The 16746-nt window shown below is 42.9% G+C and overlaps 1 long non-coding RNA gene across 1 annotated transcript in view; it reads left to right on the top strand.

Moving 5' to 3' along the window:
• Nucleotides 1-508: 508 nt before the first annotated feature.
• LOC125717088 (uncharacterized) overlaps nt 509-16746 on the top strand; it is a 63026-nt gene continuing 46788 nt past the window's right edge. Inside the window, exons 1-2 of the long non-coding RNA XR_007384473.1 lie at nt 509-558; nt 630-721. This is a non-coding gene — a long non-coding RNA (uncharacterized LOC125717088). The remainder of the gene's footprint in view (nt 559-629; nt 722-16746) is intronic.

The raw sequence follows: 16746 nt of genomic DNA, 5'->3' as shown, positions 1-16746 counted from the left end.
TATGAAGCTGGACGTTGTTATTGTGAATACAAGTACAGATCAGGTACAGTTAATTTTTAAACGTGCAACTTTATGGATATTTATTTTATTTTTATTTACGTTAGAGTATATTTTTATTTACTTTTAAGTAAATTTTTGTATTTTATTAGTAGGTTGCAGTAGTATTGATACAGTTTTTATTTAAGAAAGACAGTCATATTAAAAAAAGAAGCAATTTATGTTTTGTTTCCCTGCTGTACCAAAAACGTACCGAACCGTGACTAAAAAACCGAGGTACGTACTGAACCGTAATCTTTGTGCACCGTTGGGCAGGGGGGGTAATCTTAGCCGCAAAGGGACGGTGTGTATGCAGGTTTTGGGGATAACCTTCTGGTCAGCTGTTCAAGCCCAGGTCTGAGTACTCTTCAGCCAATCAGTCCCCTAATTAGTAATCTAATTAGGGAGTCGCAGCGAAAACCTGCAAACATAGCGGACCTTTCTAGGTAAGACTGGCCACCTGTTGATTAGAGTTTTGCCCAAAGAAATGAATGGACAACCCCCACAAAGATATGAATACAGGTCTGTGTATGTATATATAAATTATGTGCAAAGGGTAATGCCTATTTACAAAGCTTGTTGCTAATTTCCAGAGGCACTGAAGAGGAACACTACTACACGCTTAATACCTGCTTCGCTGGCCTCTCCGCGCTGTGGTAAACCAGCCAACCTTTGCATGCAACCGGTAAGAAAAAAAGATCAATATGTTAGTTTCACAGCTGATTAAACACCATCACAAATTCTTGGTATTCCAAACCGCGAATATGCTGTGCCGTCCTCGATCGGCAAGCAGGTCTACAGGATTCCGTTTGTTAAGATAACAGAACTCAGATGTGACCCATTAACAAGACGCTTCAGAGATGGGGGGAAGACAGGGAGCTGCAGAAAAGGCGGATATCCTGAAATAGTTTCTATTTCCAGGTAGGACATTATTGGTCTTTGGTTAAATAATAGGGTTAAAAAGTATTTTAGTAAGGCTGCATAACAAAAGGCTTGTACTAACTGCTCCGAAATTGGGCCCAACTCTGCATGTCACAGACGTCTACTTAGGATAGTTTACTGTTCGGCTTGAGTGGGTTTTTGTTTGCTTACCTTTGTTGTCTTTAAGTATCAGCAAAGTATTTTCATTAATTCTCAAAGAAATCCAAAACATGTCATGGCTTCTGCAGAAGATGTTTGAAATAAATTGCATGTGCTATTCAGCCTTAATGATTGATCTGCCCATTTGTTAGATCCTCCGCATTACAAAGGCTAATTCATTACAACAATGCCAGAGATTGTGTACTGTGGGTGAAGTTCATCTTAAGATGTAATTCACAAGCTGCCCAGCGTACCTTTACTAACTGCTGTGGTATCACATGCCATTTTATCTGGCTTTGCTATTGGGTTGAATGACTATTTTTAAATCCAGTAACTGTTTAAGAATAGATGAGAAGATTTCCCACGGAGTTTACTTGGTTGTATTAGCTGAGTAGCCATTTAAGTGCTGATGTTCTGCAGTAAACATCAGCTCTTTCTTATAACCTGAAAACTCGAAACTATGCTTTTAGCACTAGAAAGATGGGCTCATGTGTATATATATGAGTACTGCATATAATCCAGGTTGAATGTTACACGAACATTGCAGTGGAGGTTCCTTTTTAAGAGCAATATATTTCAAAAATCAAAATTTAGTTTAAGGTATTCAGAGAATGTTCCAAGATTTCATTTTGGCGAAGCTTGCTTGATGGAGGACGTTGTAGCGATGGCCACACTGTGTCTGACCTGACTGACACGTACTGATCTTTATGCTGTTCAGCTATCCGAGTTTCCATATCATTCTGTGTACAGCCATATTTTATTAATACCTGCCCTAAAGCTTAGTTCTTGCATAAGATTCCAGATGGTAATTTTACCGTAGTTTGGATCACTGTCAGCTTAACATTCTAATTAACAATACACGGTCTTCCTGAGGATGGTGTACCAGATCATCTCTCAAGTCTAATGAGGTCTGACCCCTTATCCCGAAACCTCACATGCCCCTCACACTTTTGCTAATTTAATCACATGTTAACCAGCCAGAATATAAATGATTAACTTAGTGTGTTGTTTTTGTATCTAGCAATTCGGTTGTGCTGCGAATTTATGTATTTTTTATTTTTTTGTACATTTGTTTTGCAATGTTTTGCTGCATGTTACATGCGAACAGAGTGCACTCCCCCCCCCCTTGTATCTTTCATTGCATCACATGCTACCTTCTGTGTTAAATGCAATATTAAACAGCCCCCGTTAGCATTTGTCGTCAAGGTTTTTTTTTTTTTTTTTTTACGGTTCTCGTCATCATAATGACGTTTAAAGAAGAATTAAATGCAGCAGAGACGTCAGTCCCAGGTGTTCAGTCCGTCACGCGATTCAGGACTTGCTGCGTCGCGTGTGTGTGTGTGTGTGTGTGTGTGTGTGTGGGGTCTCCAGACGATCAGAGCTGGAGGAAGTACTGAACTAATTATCGTTCTGGAATCGTGTCATTAATCTTCATGGGGAACCTTTTGGAAAAAGTCAATGGCCATTTAGCGTGTGTGTGTGTTTCTCTGCGTATGCATATTGGGGCAATTTATTTGCTCACTGAGGCCTGGAAAGTCGCCCTGTACTACTACTCTAACACAACTCCTGAGTCATGCAAAAAAAAAAAGAGACTGTACAATGAATAAGGAAGTTTAGAACAAAGACTGAACCCTGAAGAAGCGCTAAACAGTGCGGGTAGGATATCGCTCAATTTGTTTGTCGTCATCCAGCTACCCTTGCTAAATACAATAGTTAATTTGATTATTAGTATATGATTGTGCTGTATTTTTATATTTAATGGTTTTAGGGCGGCGCTGTATGATCTAATGAGTGATCGTGTGGGGCGCCATATCAAATGGGTGGTTGTCCCAATTTTGTCTTGCTTTGTTCTGTGTGGTCTTACAGATTATCGCCGTTAAATGGATAGCACATGTGGGGGTGTGGCTATGAATCAACTATTAGCACTGATTGGCTGTTGTCTTGACAACCCATCAATTATCACTTTAATTAGGATATTGATTGGTTTGTCTTGATAAACAACTGTTTGGGCTACTGCAAACACACACCGATGAAGACCAACTGCCAAAAGTCTTGTGCCCACATCCCTGGTGGAACGATAATAAACTCAAGGCATCCAAGTTTGGTCATAATCTTTCCGGTCTTAGAAATGAAATGGAATAAAGCAAAATAGCTGGTTGATATTTTTCCTCAGTTATTTGCCCTGCATACCTTAAACTCAGTCATATTGATTAGAATAAGCCTCTAAGTGTTTTGATTTCCTGTACAAAGATGGAACAATGGGTAATAGCGGATACTACAGGCAGATTGGAAAATGAAGATAGCCGCACTGTTACGAAGCACCATCCTTCTGTCATCTCACCATCCTGCCTCTCCAGAGTGGCCTGGAAATGTTCTTCAAGATGAAGGTCAAGTGAGAGCGGAATGAAAGGGGTTTTGCTTCATCTTCGTGTTTTGTCTAGCTGTTCAGTGATTGCAGGTGCTCTTCAGAAAATCACCCATTTGAGGAAGGGGGGGGCGGGGGAGGGGGGGGCACAGTAGCTGACCAGAAGAATGTAGCATTCACTGTCCCTTTCAGCTTCTAATGGACCTGGCTGGGGTGGGTGGAGTACCTAGGTCACATGCAGAGGTGGACATTTCAGGTCCAGAAAGTTAAAATCCAGACCAGGATTTTGTTTCAACCAACCAGTTGAGTATAAATAGTCATAGACTCAGCTGGTTGGTTGAATCAAAATCCTGGTTTGGATTTTTATTTTCTGGACCTGAAATGTCCACCTATGGTCACATGCTGTAAATGTACCTCATGTCTGAAGTGGCCCCTTCCCACCAATGTCAGTCCTTTCTGCCCCTTCAGCTACTGTCACATGTGCTCACATCCATTCGTCAAGGACGTGGCCATGAATGACAAGTCACGGCTTCAGTAGATGCTCTGAATCTCTCCCTCTTGCCCCTATGCTTTTACTGGAATATTCTTTTTCCTGTTGACCGAAGAGGGTCTTTTCAGACCCCATGCCATTCCTTTCTTCTTTTTTTTTTTTTTTTTTTAATTCCGCTGGGACAGTATCTCCCTCTTCCGGCATCTCGTTTGAGCGTGCCGGACATCTCCCGAGATTAAGGCGCTTTCGCTGTGACTGACAGCAGGATGACTGTCTAACTTTGCCTGCAGCGGCCGTACGCAGAGCAGTGCTCAGAGGCTTCTTCGCCCTCGTCCCGATCATGCGGTCCTTTCGGCTTGGTTGCGTCTGACTGCGGGGATGTGGCATTAAAATATCCCAGTAAATATCTTTGTTTGTGACAAAAAAATAGGGCAAATGTAACTCGCAGCGACACGAATCATCATATGCAAAAGGAGAGGAAGTTTTGGCACAAAGGACTCAACTCCACATGGGTCATTATGGTAGATAAAAATATTAGGTTAATCTGAATTTTTTTATTTAATTTTATTTTTTTTGAGAAGTGTTTTGTGTATATAGATTACAAAATAACTTTTAAGATGTTTCTGGCAATGGAGAGAGAGAGAGCTATAAAATAAGCATGTATTTCAATGTGTAAAATGTTCAGTCTTCAGCTGATGTAGCTGAAGGATGTGTAATTAAGGGCACCTGAGGGTAACCATGGTTCTCGGGTTTTTGGTTTCCCTGCAACTTCTAAAGGAACATTAAAGATACAGAAAGTGAAACTTTTGGGTTCATGTTTAGATGGGATTCAGGTCAATGAAATACAGCCAATCAAAATCCCAGCCTTAGTCCTCAGTGGAAGCCTTTGTTCTCTGCCCATGGACAAGCTGTTCCCATGGTCCGTGTCTAGTTAGTCGCGGTGAAAGCAGTAATGGATTCCACCCCTGGGGAGTCTTCTGGATGGGTCAAAACAGGGAAGTTTTAATTGTGCCTTTGCTGGTGTCAAAACTGACATGAAACTGTTTAATCTGCCGGGCAGTTTTTTTTTTTGTATTTCCCACCCCCCCCCCCCCAATATTAAACTCAATATGTTAGTGGTTTTTATTTATAATACTGGGGAGTAGCAGTGCTGCAGCCAGCAGCAGTATTTATGGGGAGGTAAGAGAGAGTGTACCAAGGTGATAAATTGTCCTGACCTGCAGGTCATAATAGCATAATAAAGGGATTTTTAACCAATTTGCACACCTGGGCAATTTACTTAAGCAGTTTGGGTTAAATATCCCGTTTCGGGTCCTTCTGGGGTTTTTAATGGGCACCTCTAGGTTAAGTCGAGTTTGCTTCTTTATAAGGAATCTCACTCCCTACCTTCTGCCTCCCGTGATACCTGATGCAGACCGCACTGCGGGGACGCTGTTTCTGCTCCGGTTTAATTTATTTATTTACCTACTCATCGTTAATTTATTTCATCTGTCGTGCCCCCTTGTGCCATCGTGAGCTCAGGGACACGCGAAGGGATGAAAGGTTTTAAAGCAGGAAATGCAGACAATAAACAACAGGGTAATTTATGGAATATGCAGAATTGGGAGTCGGTCGCGCACCGTTTGCCTTTGTGCGTCAGATAAATTCTTGGAGACACTGGACCTGTCAGAGACGGAAGTGTGATACTATGGGGATCCCTAATCACAGCTTATTCACTGGAGCGGTGAACGACCTTGGAAAATCTCCGAGGATGGTTTCAACGTGGCTCCCGGTCATTTGCGCGGTCCGCTTCATCCTGTATTCCCATCGTTAAAGAAATATTGTCTCATTCAGGAAGAGCAACACTCAGTCCGCGAATTATTGCTCCACTGAGTGAGGATGGAATATACACTGTGGGTGGAATATGCATATTTGTACACCTACTGACTCTGATTTCTTTTATTTCGAATGCTGATGCCCCTTGGCTATCCCTGTTTTGGAAATGGTAATGATGATGATGACTTATAATGACAGATTTTGCTGAATTTGCCACTACTACAAAATAAAGTGATTATTCAGCACCATCTGACACTGCCATAGAGCAGGCAGCGGCACGCTGGAATGACTTATATTAAGTATATTGCGAATGATGTGTATATTTAATATGGGATGTATGGTGGCTCACTGGGCAGTTCTCCAGCTTCACGCCTCGAGGGCTGCGGGTTCGCCAGCCAGTGTGCAGGCTGGCTGATCTTTCCATGTTTCTGCAACTCCAGTCCAAATTCGTGGCCTTCGGCCACTTGTTTGTTTGCTTGTTGGCTTGTTTCTTTTATTTAACCAGGATCGTCCCGTTGAGATACAATATCTCTTCTACTGGGGAGGGGTCCTGGTCGAGATGGGCAGCAAAATAAGAAACATTTTACGTACAAATAGAAACAGGAAACCGAGAACGTAAAAAAACACGCTAAAATGAGAAGACAAACGCAAATCGTGCAAAGATGAGGAGCTAAAAATTGGAATTAAAAGCGCACAAACATCCCATAATAGAGTACTAAGATCAGGGGCTAAAATGGATCATGGGAAAGAATGAGAGAGGGTAAAACCAAAGGCATTCTTCTGTGAATTGGTGAATTTAAATCACTCTTAGTGCTTCATGGTGTGTTTGCCTGTGATGGGTTGCATCCTATGCATGGTTTTGCTCCCTCGTGCCCCTAATCAATGGGTGATTGTTTTTTGTTTAACAACTCATTCCATTTTAGCGTAAAAAGTCTGACAGATGTCACTGGTTTCATTAAAATAATTTTTTTTTTTTTAAAAAAAGCTAACACTTCTTTAAGGGCAGCTGACACCATAAAACAACAATACTCCATTAATTCACGTACATGGCAAACTGCAGTATGATATTCATTTTATTTTATCAGTATTAAGTGTGTGTTGTGCTGGGGGACCCAATATTCTTAAAATGGTTTAATTTTATAAGGTCTGGTGTTTATCAACCCGGCCCTTGGCTCCATCCCAGCTTCAAGGGAGTAAAAACATGGTCTAGCTGAGGATCCATGAAGTTTGGGTTCAGAAACATTGAACTAGTGCTCAGTTATAAATGTGAATGGATTATCTATCATTTTAATGATGCATTATCTGTTTCTGCACATGGACATTGAAGGGGGCGGGGTGGAGGGTTGCCAGGTGATATCACTCTTTAATCAAGATCTGCTGCGTCGACTGATTGCTGGTATCACAAAAGCTGATGTTCTAACACCACGGAGTGTCATGTCACGTCTGCAGCGTCGTGTCGCCGAGCTGCTTTCATGAGGAATAAGCTTTTCACAGCACGTTTGATCAGCATCATATTCATCGCGGTTTTATCTTGCTGAACTCGTGAAAGCCGTGGTGAATCATACTGTTTTATCCATCCATCCATCCATCCATCCATCTCCAACGAGTGTTTGCACAATCACAGTGTTTTAGGGGGCATCAGGTGTGACGTTTTTGCAGATCCTGGAGGGAGCAGATGCCACTAAGACATCTATACATTATATATGCACATGTGATCCCTTACTGGGTCATGAGTAATTCATAATTCCCCTGCGCCGAATGAACAAAAATACCTGGAGGAAACCTGCCACAAACTGGCGAAATATGAAAACTTTATCAAAGTTTTGTAGGAAGGGGTGTATAGAACCTGGGACACTTATGATGTGGGAGGCAGTTCCTTCACTGCTCCAGTCAAAGATCTTTAGTCATTTTCAGTAGGATTATGCCTTCTGGTAAAACTCACATCGGGGGGGGGGAATTTAAAAGCTTTGGAGATGCAGATACACTCTCTTTCCATAATATAACCCATTAAACTATTCTTCACATAGAGTATTCTCTTCATATCATTTCTACCTGTTTCCATCCCCTTGTGTTTATATTAAATTACATATAATAAAATTAATCAACCTTATCCCAATTGAATTAACGTAAAGTTATTTATTCAATGATGATTTATACTCGGCATTAAATACATTTTTATGCTTTCAGGCTCACAAAATATATTTATATATGGCCACGGATGGAAGCGGCGAGCTCTGCAGCGTCTGGTTATGATGCACGCGACGCATTAGCATAGTAGCTCTCTAGAGACCGGACTTTCAGGGAAAAGGTCCAAATTACCTGCATCTTCAATCAGTGTTTTTTTGGAAAAATAAGTAACGAGAAGTTGAGTTGCTATGTTGGAGCAGCTGCTCGTGGCTGAAAATGTATGGAGGAATGACAGCAGGGAACTTTCCTTGCGCTTCAACAATGTCCATTTTTTTTGACACTCATAAAAATTCATGAAATCTAGTATCATTAAAATTTCTTACGCCCCTTTATTAGGCAAATTTGTTTACAGTTTGAAGCCTCTGACGTCATAGGTTTTCAGGTAACTGGTGGAATGAAATGTTCCATAATCTTACAGACAGAATTTTACAGCTGAATAATTCTGAATTTCCACACAGTCTAAGGACTTCATCTTGGTCTCCTCTGAACTGATCTAATTAAATTATCAGGTGACGAGAGCAGAAACATTCCAGGTATTACAGCAACGGCACTTCAGTAGCTTTTCTACGGCATCCTTTGAAAGAAGTTTTATAGCGATAACCATGGTGTTTTTGCTGCAGACAGGATTATTTAGAGAGCTATTGGAGAAACCGCAAGAAACTTCAATTGATAATCATTATTATTTGGCCCATAACATGATAGCATAATAAGATTATGGCAGATGATGTTGAGGTGTGGCCTTCTGGAGGGATCTGAAATGAAGCCACGTTCAATTTCCTAAGCAGTGATGCTCTCTCTGTGTTTTCATTATTAACACCCTCAGGATATTGGCAGCCTTATCTAGCAGGTCACTTTGCGGCAACTTCCGCGCTAAAGCTTCTGCCTATTACAGGATAAGGCCTTTTCACTGGCTGTAAGCATCGCACGACGCAGCAGGAACAGCAAAGGGCCGTGATAACAAATACCGGGATGTATTAGGTTCCAAATCACTGTCATGTGACCTGCCCAATTCCGTCGTGACCAACTAATCATTATTTCTATATTCGAGCGTTGAACATTGTGTTGATGTGGTGGTTTTTTTTTTTTTTTTTTTTTTGTTTTCCTTGAATTGAATTTGTTTTGCGTCAGTTGAGCTGTTTAGCGGGGCGGCATGGTGGTGCAGTGGTTAGCACTGTTGCCTCACACCTTTGGGACCCGGGTTCGAGTCTCGAGTTCCTGGGTCACGTGTGCAGAGTTTGCATGTTCTCCCCACGTCGTCGGCTCTGGACCCCCCCGCGACCCAGTAGGATAAGCAGTTTGGAAAATGGATGGATGGATGAGCTGTTTAGCTATGATCTTGTAAAATGAGAAGCCGGTACATATCACTTTAACATGATATTCTTTTGCCAATTAACACATCAGACTGACAAAGAGGACAAAGGAACTCGCCACTGTAACCTGCGGATAACAGTCTCAGTTCCTTGGTCTGAAAGCTTTGTTTACCTGACAGGTACACACTCGGTTTTATTGAACAGATGTGGCCATTCAGAGTTCTATTGACCAACGTCATGGCTTTTTGTAGAATCGTGTACGTTAATGTGAGGATAATCGAGTTCTGCATGATCTCCAGCAGTGACAGCTATAGCTAAATATAAACGAATCCCTTTTGGATTTGTGATCTTAATTATATTAAACGTAATCGCAGTATCATAATTATGTCTCGGAAAAATATTCCTTCTTTATCCCTAGCAGTATCTATCGTGATTTTTTTTTTAAAACCATGCTTCACACGTAGCTATATTTAAGCTATTGATTGCTGTTAGCGTATATTATCCATCAGCCGAAATTATGACGCTTAATTGCTTTGATCTGGAGTGAGCACCGTGTCATTTCCTAGAAACGTAAGTGGAGCATGCAGAGGGTGTTTTAATTTCCTCTTTAACAAAGAGGCATTCATCAGCACTGGGAATGAGGAGCAAACCAATCCCTTTAGATCTCATAAATTCAACACGTTCTGTCTGTGCAGAGTGCCAGTGAGTGCATCGCAGCAGTCTATAACTCCACATTTGTCATAGGTGGGGGGCGGGGGAGGGGGGGGGTGTGATACATGAAGATTGGGAGGTTCTGATCATCATGATTCTGGAGCTTCGTCAGACAAGCAGCCGCCCTTCATTCCTTCCACTGTGCTAATGTGTTTTTAATGCTGCCTGTGACATATCTGGCTGTCATTATTCACGTTGGCGTGAGGATTCTGAGATGCTACTGGCTGGTGAAGAGTGGCTGGAAAAACATGCCAATATGGGGGGGGTGTTAAAAAAAAATAATAAAAAATTAGAGGACACAGTTCAGGTTTAATCAGATCATGTGACTGAAAAAAAACTGCATCTGTAGATGGTCTGAGATGCACCCCAGTCACAACCTGTTCTTAAATTGTCTACTCATCTCTCATTCAGCTGCAGAATTTAATCCCTTACATTTTCCATTTCGTGGTCCTCTAACGATTAATGCTTAAGTGAAAAATTTTCCCATCCTTTCTGTGGCCATTTTGTTTTATTATTGGAGGGGAAAAAACATTCCTTATGCTTGATTCATGCTGACAGGCCCCTCTTCCTAAAATGGGCAGTACATCAAGGCCACTGCACTCTACAGTTCAGCTGTCAGAATGTCCCATGCGAATCCAGGGGTGGTGGGTCTATTCTTGTGTGCTGCCCTGCTGGACTTATAGCCACATGAAAAAATAACACAGAAGGAGAAAGAAATGCAGAAATGCACAAATAAGGGTTTGGGGAGAATGTTACTGTTCTTTATTTTTAACGTGTAACAGATCCTAATAATTATCAGGACTCATCTTGCGCTGTTTACACAGCACTGCCCATACAGTGGCACTCAAGGTAAAAATGCATTTGGTTCCGCCTCCGGGGAACCGCCGATTAAGGCCATGACGTAAACTGTGACAATGACACGGATCAGCCCCTAGGAAGCAATTTATTTTAAGGAAGCGCTGCTGCAGTACCCTGCGTCTCGCAGCCCGGCACCGAGCGGCCCTTCCAAGTCGGTTTTATGCTCTACTAACTCTGCAGCTTAGCCTTGGAAGGCTCTGAATTCATGAAGCGGCGGAAAGTGCGGGATTTTCCTGACCCCCGCGCCGCGTGATCTACAGAGTGCCGATTCTGATGTGCAGCCAATTATATTAATCAGGCGGAAGCGAAAGAGGAAAACGGGTCAATTTCTGACTCAAGCTTTTAACCTTCACCCCCAAGGCCACCCCCCCCCCCCCCCCCCACATATCTTTATTTATTTAGCTCTTTGTGCGAAAGTGTCACAGTCAAGCCTGATTTGAAAATGCAAAAGTGGGTCACAATTAGTCCCAGAAAACACACAGGGATTCCACTCGGCACTGATATTTAGATTTCGGCTCATATTTACTGACGTGAAACATTGAATGGAGCCGTTCTGTTCCGCGCGGTACAGGAGCCCGGCGCGCGCTCGGCTCGGAAGACCACACGTTCCCCGGGTCACATGAGATGCTCGCCGGTCGGCCCGGGTTGAAGGACACAGAAGCACCAACATTTTTAGAGCTTTGTTGATTTAAATGTTTTAAAGCTCAATTAAATGTTTAAGAGGCAACTGTGGGCCACATTAGACAGAGAGAAACGGCAAATAAATGGAGATCAGTGAATAAATATTTAATACTACAGTGAAATATAGCTGTATGCTTCTTGTTGACTCACCTATTTAATATATGATTGCTCTTCCACCGTAAGGAGGATGCAACATGTGGAAATAAACAAATGTGATCCTTTTTTTGGGGGGGGGGGGGGGGGGAATCATCCATAATTTAAATAATGTAATATAAAAACAATCTTTGGTTATCCAGCTGCTTTTTCGCAAACCACATCCAAGTTATGGTGACGACGATTCCAATAATCAACGTTCACAGAGTACACCCTAAACCGCACAGCAGTCAGTCACCGGGTACCAACACCCTCAATCGGTCCCTCCCACTCATCGGCACAGTCTGAAATGCTTGCCTTTTGGACCAATGAGGCGAACGCCTTGGGGAAAAAAGACAAATTTGACTAAGCTGGGACTGTGTTCGAACCTGGATGCCTGGGAGTGCGAGGGGAAGGTGTCGACTACTGTACCACCCAGCCGCCACAAAACAAGCCAATGCTGCATGCAATCTGAGTTTAGATCTATGCGCTTAGACGCCAGCCCCCTTCCCTTGATCTTAAAGCATACACATCCACCAGTCTGCTTTTTGCTTTTTCGACAGAGCAGAGAGGCAGGTAGGTAGGTGTGAGTGTGGCTTTGTTGTGCTGTTTGTCCATCGGAGGCTTAGGAATGGAAGGTCACCGGTTTGAATCTTATGGCTGGAAGAGAGATCATATGATTATTGTGTCCTTGATTTGAGGCTCTTAATTCTGAAAACTGCTCTATGGATGCTGGATCGATATCGGACCCCAGGCTTTACTTTGATTTCTACATCCGCTCCTTGTTTAGCACCTGACTTCTTTTCCGAAGTGACGTCATTAAGCAAAATGGCCTCCAAGTGAAAATCACAGCAGTCTTGGCGTGACTGCAACTGTGCTTACGAGTTTACGTCAGCCTTCCACACTCAATTTCTTTTTTCCTTCATAAAATTAGACATTTTTTAACACTGTACATTCTTCAGAAATCTCTCACGCCGGCGTGCATTGTTGTCAGGTGTATGAAGTTTTGGTCGCATTTGCTAAATGAAGAGTGTCTGTACTCTGAGGTTTAGTGGTGGGTGTATGTAGGCATAATGGATTTATTGTTTAGCCACCTAAAAATTGTCAGAAATGCAGTCAGAGGAGAAGCACAGATACACAAAATTTCTATGCACTTATGCATGGATGGAGTGGTGGCTCTGAGGCTAGGGAACTGGAAGGTTGCTGGTTCCAATCCCATGAATGCCCCGAGTGATTCTACTCTGCGTCCTTGAGCAAGACCCTTAACCTGCAACTGCTTCATCCTGGGTGTGACGTTAATCTACATCCAGCCCTATAAGGACGTCCTCCAACTTACAGGGGGAGAACTTGGGGGTTGGTGGTAGGTTTGGCACTCCGGCACTGGAAGAGAACTCACACTGGTCCATTCGGACTAGTGTGATGCTGAGGTTTCACCCACCGCACAGCTGCAGTCAGGTTCTCATCCCTGGGGCGGTTTGTCGTGTGCTGGGTATGGCAACGCGCTGTAATCAGTGCGTGCTCCTTACCTCTTATGCAAAGGTGTAGGTGCGAGAGAGGGTATAGAGGAAAATTCCAAAGGGGTTTATTGAGGGAACAAACATTAAAAATGCAGGGAGGCGGTTGTCAGCGAGAGGGACACGGCTATAGCTGCATCCGATGGCGGTTGGCCCTGACTTGTGGGTCGCTGGCTGCGGAGTCAGACGGCGGTCATCCTGCAGGCTGTCTGCAGTCAGGAGAGATAAAAGCAGACAAGAGATCCTCCCCAATCATCCTCTGCTTCCTCCTGCCCATGGCGCAGGATTGAGCTGGGCTGGGGAAGGTGATCCTGCCCCCTCTAAGGGGCGATTAGCGGTAGCCGGCCGCCTCCTGACGGCATTCCTCATGGGCAGTTCTGCGGCCGCATGACGCGGGTTTTCAGTCGCTGTCCACCACTGTGGTGCCGGTTTGCCATCCACTGGGATTCTTGTGCAACCGTGACATCAAAGCAAAGAAAAAACGGTTTGACTGTCAAATGTTGAATCTCTTTTTCAGATGGTTATACAATATCATTTTTTTTTTCCATTTTAGGATGAATGCACATCATTTAAACTTATTCTGCTGTCTAGGCCACCCCAAGATACTGTGGAGCGCATCCATAAAGGTGTTATTAGATCGTATATCAGGTGACACGAACGCTACATAATATAAATGCTTTCAGTGATTATGACTCCTGGAGGTGTGGCCTATGACTAGAGGTGTGGCCTATGACTGGGCGTGTGGCCTATGGCTGACTCCTGAGGGTGAGTCAGGTGACTAGGGATATTCCATTTGATTGCCCACACCTATCCTCACCTCTGCCATAACTCGAATAAATTCTTGCATTCTGTCTTTTTTTTTTTTTCTTTTTCAAATTTACTTGGAGAAATAACATGCTTGTTTTTCATAGACTTTGCTATGTCACTACTACTTTAGGGGGGAAAAAACTTTGTTTAATCATGCCAAATATAAATACAGCCAACAAAATCCGTTTAATGTTATTTTGCAAGCTGTCAGTGTTTTACAGCTGATATTCCAAAGACGATGAAAACATTTTCTGATTTCTTCAAAGCCAGAAATGCTTCTGTAAATCCGATTCTATTATCTCAGACACTGGCAAAAGTTAACGCGTAACTGTGTCTGACTGGAGGGGGGGTCAGTGAATATAATGAGGTTTTAAAGTGTATTAATGTTGCGTTACAAAGCAACAATGTCCATGTTAATGACAAATGTCATTTAACAGATTCCCTGGTCTTTTGTTACTCCATGAAACACAAGCCATATCACCGCAAATGTACTGAAACAAATGCAAAATACCTCGCATTACAATCTATTATGAATGTAAGTAGGAAAATATGCAAATAAAGATAAATATAGACTTAAAGAGACAGGACAGAATTACACCCATCCATCAGTTTTCGTCAGCTACTTATCCATTTAGAAGAGCAAGAAGATAAGATGTTTTTTTTAGCGGAGAAAATCTGTGTCAGACAAAAGGCTGCTGTGTTGCTTTACTGTCTGACTAAAATAGTCCCTTGCCCTTGTTTGAATCATATGGGCAATGAAGCATACGCTTAATATTTGATCTTCCACTCTATCAGGTTTTAAGACTGGTCTTCAGCGAAGGCTGATATTGTTTGACCATGATGGTATGCTTGTACAAATAGACAGTAAGCACATAGACACCTTCATTGGAGAAGTGACAGCATTTGGCAGAGACAGCCGTGTTTTGGCAGGAGTGTATAATTGAGCAAGGAACAGTATGTAAATCTCGTACTTTATTATGAAAATGGTAATATATTGTCATCCGTCCATCTTATCCTGATCAGGGCTGTAGGGAATGTGGTGCATGTCCGAGGCAGCATGGGATGCAAGAGTAGGATGCGTCCTGTACAAGATCCATGCCCACACGCACGCAACAGGCAAAATAGGGACAGCAGTTAACCTAGCAGCATGTTGTTGGACTATGGGAGGAAGTGGAGGTACCATAAGGATATGCAAACTCCACACACGCAGAGCAAAGGTGGTATTCAAACCCCCAACCCTATTCATGTACCCTCTTAGCCACTGTACCACCTGCTGCAGATCTGCCACGCCCAGCCATACCTGCATAGCTCCGTCCTGCCTCACTCCACTCCTTTTAAAATTATTACCTACTCTTGTTATCAGTCACTTCCCCCCAGCGGTTGCCCTGCTCTGTCTCTTGGTATCGCACAAAATGGGCAATCTGCAGTGATAGCATAATCACTCCAAATACCGCTGCAACTCAGTATGCAAATAAATTAGTCTGTCGAAGGCATGCAGGTATTTATATTAGCTGCACCTCTAACCATCAGAACTGACAAACTCCTGTACGCAAATTAATCCCTTGTAGTAAAATGATTTTTTTTTTTTTTTCGGGATAAAATATAGTACAGATACTATAAAACACGGTTTTAATTTAGTCCTGCACATCCAAGGAATTGTAGATGTTCAGTTTTTTACAGTTTGACTTTAATATCTTCCTTCAAGCTTGGATGTTGATGGTGAACAACATTATTTTTTCCTCACGCGGGTCCTCAATGTGTACATTTGTAAATATCAGTATAAATGTTTCATGTGGATTTTGGATGAAATAACTTCAACCAACTGGTAGCCTGTGTTTATAAAAATATATTGTGCAGTGTGTGTGTGTGTGTGTGTGTCTGTGTGTGTGTGTGAGTGTGTGTCTCTATACACATACATACATACATACTTGCATACACAACACACACACACACATACATACATACATATATACTCACACAACACACACAAAACCTGCAAAAAGTGTAATGAGTGTGCAGGATTTTTAACATTTTCCTTAAATAAAACTCCTGAGCATATTTTCCGTGGCAGATTCAACGCTGTGCGTCATGCGCTAAACGACTTAACACATGGTAATTACATGGTAATGGTGGCTTTGAACACCACCCGGGTACAGCAGCAGCGTGGTGTAGCAGAGCGATATTTTTAGGCTCTGTTTTCACTTACACCGCTCCATGCCGTCTTCCCTGCTGCACACCAGGAAGCCACATAGCACCGAATCGCAGATCCGTACGGGCATTATGGTATCAAGCTGAAAACGCTGCCTGTCAGTGCTGGAAATCCCTTTAACATGCAGAGAGGCCCGCATCGCGGGATGCTGGGGGGTGAGGGGCTTCTCTGGTCGCCCGCGGGCCGCTCGAGAGTGAATGGCACGGGGCCGCACTTCCTTATCTCGAGCATCGAGGAAACGAATCTCTCCCTTCGCAATTGACGGCGATCGCACACAGTTGGGGCTTCTTTTGTCCACCCGTTGCTTACGGCTCTGTCGCTCTGGGGGCTTTCCTTTCTCATGCCAGGCCGGTGTACACCGAGCCGCCCGGATCGGATGTCGGTGGTGACAATATCACAAAGACGGTGTTGTCGTTCTGCAGAGATCATTGCTAAGTTTAGCTCCAAACTTGATGAACTCCCAACTGAGCATTTAAGAACTCTCCGGCTGGACGCACAGACCATGTAAAGAAATCCAGTCCATATCTTTACTGTGTTACTACTTTTTAAAA

This window comes from Brienomyrus brachyistius, chromosome 21 (assembly GCF_023856365.1).
Source record: "Brienomyrus brachyistius isolate T26 chromosome 21, BBRACH_0.4, whole genome shotgun sequence".
Taxonomy (NCBI): domain Eukaryota; kingdom Metazoa; phylum Chordata; class Actinopteri; order Osteoglossiformes; family Mormyridae; genus Brienomyrus; species Brienomyrus brachyistius.
The sequence above is the reverse complement of the archived record's forward strand: the minus strand, read 5'-3'. Positions and strand labels throughout refer to the sequence as shown.